Source organism: Micropterus salmoides, unplaced genomic scaffold (assembly GCF_014851395.1).
Source record: "Micropterus salmoides isolate LMB-PRFRI ecotype aquatic unplaced genomic scaffold, ASM1485139v1 Ms_hic_scaffold_14, whole genome shotgun sequence".
In the NCBI taxonomy this organism is placed as follows: Eukaryota; Metazoa; Chordata; class Actinopteri; order Centrarchiformes; family Centrarchidae; genus Micropterus; species Micropterus salmoides.
In genome coordinates this window covers 2835424-2839589 of record NW_024040485.1, presented here as the reverse complement: position 1 = coordinate 2839589, position 4166 = coordinate 2835424, and the positions used below count along the sequence as shown (strand labels likewise).

Here is a 4166-nt window from a genome sequence, read left to right as displayed (position 1 = left end):
GTAAAATGTAAAAACTGTTCCTGCTCTGTGATCACTGTCAGTTTCTTTAAATGCAGCTGAATTCACAACATAATTAAATTACATATTTTTTCTATTTTTGTTGTCAGATGAGTGAATGAGACTGAAATTGGACCGTGGCTCATTAATACTGTGCTGGCCAGCAGTCAAGCAGGAAGCTTCCAGTCAGAGAACTGATGCAATCGCAGAAGTCTCTTAAACCTGCATTCTATTGAACAGCCAGCAGGGGTGATTCTTCTGGTTGCAAAAAGAGGTCTGATTCCATTAGTAATAATGGCAAAATGACCCTACTTCTCAGCTGATTTATTACCTCAGTAAACACTTTCCTAACTTTCCTTCTTCAATAAAACATGATGTTCATTTAGTAAATTATGGTCCCATTTAGAGGAAAATAGACCAGTATGCTTCAGGACAGGATTGTCAGTGATTGACTAGCCGTTACCATGGAGACCTGTCAATCAGGCTAGAGTGACTCGCACCCACGGCACTGTGTAAATTTAACCAGTTTTAACAACCGTTGAAAAAGCTTATTAGGAGTTGGCTGTTCACTTTCTCTGCTGAGAACATTTAGTTTTAAGAGTTTGTTCGCTAGCTCCACACAGGGCCGTTAGCTCCACTGTCTTGTCCAAATGTGGTCACGTCTGGTGCCACTGGTTGCAAAAAAATCAACATAGCGGCGCCCTATCGACCAAACTCGAGCCTTCAGAACGGCAGTCCACAAACCAACAGGTGACATCATGATGACTACTGGTGCGTTCCATTTACCTCAGAAGTCGGAGGTCGGAGCTGGGAATGACATCACACCCAAGTTGATGGCGTTCCAGTTAACAAGTCGGAAAACCTTGCTCAGCCAGTCGTTGTTTACAACTAGCCAGTTGATTAAAAAAAATGCATTGTGCGGTATTTACTCACACTAAACACTGTAGCACATACAGCTGTTGGACAGCACTTTGTGTACAAACATTTCTATGAGACAGAAGTGCTAATAAACAGTATAAACTAGAGCTTTCACTAACTGTTGCGCGATTCTCCCGACTTCCGAAGTCGGGATTCCGACTTAAGGGGGCATTCCCTTTGAAATTTTGACCTTTGAACTCGGAAATTCCGACTTCCCATGTCAAATGGAATGCACCATACCACTTCTTATCTACAGTCTATGCCAGCAGTCTTCTAAAATCATTATTTTATGATCACGACATTGTCAGACAAACAAAATTACAGGGTAACAACAACTGTATTGTGAGATCTGCTATACAGACATTTGAAATGAATGATGACAGTGAGCGGTCCTCAATATAGCCTAAAAATCATCTGTGACAATATAATGAACTACAAACGTGTATTCTACATGCTTATAAAACATGGAAAATTATGACCAAACTGTCATAGTTCTTGGTTGTTGGGGTTTTGTTTTCAATGTTTTCTGGTTTACTTTGTAGTTTTGTCTGTCCCTTGTGTCTTTGTCTTGTTTTACTTACTGTCCTTGTGTTTCTGGGTTGATCGTCTCATCATCTCCACCCCATGTGTATTTAAGTCTCTGTCTCACTTGTGTTAAGTTGCGTGTTCATTGTTCACCAGTCACTCTTCTAGTGTTCACCACAGTCTCCGGGGTTTACCTCATGTTTTTTTTCATTTGGATTAATGGATTATTGCCTTTTGTTTCTGGACTTACTTTGCTTTGCTTTAGAATGCTTCATCCCAACTGTGAGTGTCACCATTTAGGTCAATAAATATGATGAAGTATATTTCATCTGTGTTAGTGTCTGCATCTGGGCACAAAACCTCTGTTTCCTGTGTCTGAAATTGGAACTATCACAAGTCGTGACTGAACCGAAGTATAGCCAGAGCGCAGCCGGATGTTGTGTACACTCCGCATCAACCTAGCATTGGTATGGATGTGTCAATAAGATAATGGACAAGTGTCAAAGGAGGAACTTAACCAGAGGGAGAGACAACACAGGAACAAGCTAAGGTACAGAATTTGTCAAAACCTGAGGTCAGAACCGACCAAAGTCAAGCCCCAGGTATTGTTAGGACTGTGGATTTAACCATGCTCACTGAGAATTCCTTATTCTGATCAGCTGGCAGGTGTCCAATCATTTATCATACCTAGACAGTGTAACTGGACATGTCCAGAGAATTTGCTCTATGCCTGTGTGTCATGCATTACAATTGCAAAACAATATTGTACCTTACACAATCAATATGCATTCCAAACTTATACATACTTAAAACAAAAGGTATTGCACTTGGTATGAAGACAAATTTCATCTTAAAGTCAGTCAAGTTTTTATAAATTATTCATGAAATACAAGAGCCGTTATTATAAGACATTATTAGAAGCTGTGACTTCAGAGTGACTGTCTGACCATGAGCTTTCATCTGTGCTATGTCCTGTTAAACTTTAACAAACTCAAAATAAATCAGGTATAAGGGAATTTTACTTCAAAATAGTATTTATCGCGGGGTGCCAGGTGGTGTTACAAAGAAAGTAAATCTCCCCAAAACATTGAAATATTAATAAACATTGTTATGGCCTGGTGTTACGACCCCCCACCACCAAAGCTCGTTATAAGAGGGGGTTGAACATAACCGAAGAGTCCAGGAGTAATGCAAACATAAGTTTATTGAAATAAACATGAAATAAGTTCAAAATTTAACTTAAACAAAAACAACAAGTCTGATGGGCTGGCCAAAACAAACAAAAGAAAGGGAAGCCCTCCAGACCAGCCCACAAAAGGGCCGTAGGATCTGGAGGCTTCCCCTCTACCCTAAACCAATCCCTAACTAAACAAACAGAAATAAAGCCGCGAAAACTAAACTACCAGTCCCATCAGAAATATAAGAAAAGAACGATAATCAAGGAAATACAAATTGGTCGCAGTCTCAGAGTTGTGCTGCTGCCATGGCTGGAAGGTGGGCCAGAGAGAGAGCCAAGCACCCAGCCCCCTCTTATCAGTTTCTCCCCTCGTCACCCAAACCTAAGACACCTGAGGGAAAAAACAGACACATGAGTCACCGTCATCCAGAATTGTACATCATGACCTGGGGGGGGGGCGAGGATGTAACACCTGGCTCAAAAGGCCACAACAAAAGGGAGAAACACCATGGTAAAAATATGTTTATTTGAATGTATATGTGTGAAGGTGTTGTAGTATGCAAAAACCAGATAAATACCACAAAGTAAGAATCCAAAACCAAAGACAACCAAACTAAAGGAGAAACCGGGGAGCCAGCCGCAGGGAGGTCTGACCTGGTCTTGACAGCAGCCTGCTGCAGAATGAGAAAACAAGGTTACTAATAGCCTACACTCAAAGACACTGGGCCCAGGTGCTTTCAGTTATCATAATCAGCTCTTGATCTACAAGGGAAAGAGAGATAGGCCACACCCACTTATGACCCCACAGGGCATCACAACATAAACACTATTGATCCATTTTCCTATGACCAAAGAACTCCATGAAAAATAAAATGAAATGAAGAATAAAAGGCCACTAAACAATTCAACATCATCTTAAATGTTCAATCATTTAACTCTTACCTCTGTGGGTCACTGTGGTTTATGTCTTCAGGTGGATTTGAACCTCCAACCCTGCCGTTGTAACGCTTCTCCCCTCCCTCAGATCTGAATCTGGTCCTGTTTGTTATCTGCACATTTTCACTCCCTCAATTCAGACTGCAGCCGCCTGCTATGAAGGTCATTTACCACTTCATTTGTCAAACCACTTGAGCTACCTACATTTCACACTTCACCACTTATAATTTCCTTCCTGCATAATGATTTATTTATTTACTTATTTGTATTTGTTCAAACTGTATTCTTGTTTGCGTAGCATGAGTAATAACCTTATTAATTCATCTGGCAGGCTGGTTTCTGGTCCATTTCACCCATAGAACACAAGGTCTCAGGGCAGTCTTAGTATATTTCAGAATATATAAAATGATATATAATATTATATTGATTGTATGCAGGTCTCTCAGAGTGGATAGGGAATGATACATTTGAAAACAGAAGCATGTCTGTTTCGTGAGATGGATAAATGATGCTCATATTGGGTTGTTTTTGAAAGGGACTGAAACAGTTTGGAGGCAGAACCACATACCGATAGTGTAACTGACAAAAAGTAACAGCAGTAAATTGTTGACTG

At 40.4% G+C, this 4166-nt stretch overlaps 1 long non-coding RNA gene across 1 annotated transcript; it reads right to left on the bottom strand.

Moving 5' to 3' along the window:
• Positions 1-2626: 2626 nt before the first annotated feature.
• LOC119901676 lies at positions 2627-3312 on the bottom strand. Its single transcript, XR_005444229.1, has 2 exons — positions 3196-3312; positions 2627-3008 (listed from the first exon to the last, which is right to left on the bottom strand). It is a non-coding gene; the product is annotated as an uncharacterized LOC119901676 (long non-coding RNA).
• Positions 3313-4166: the final 854 nt, after the last annotated feature.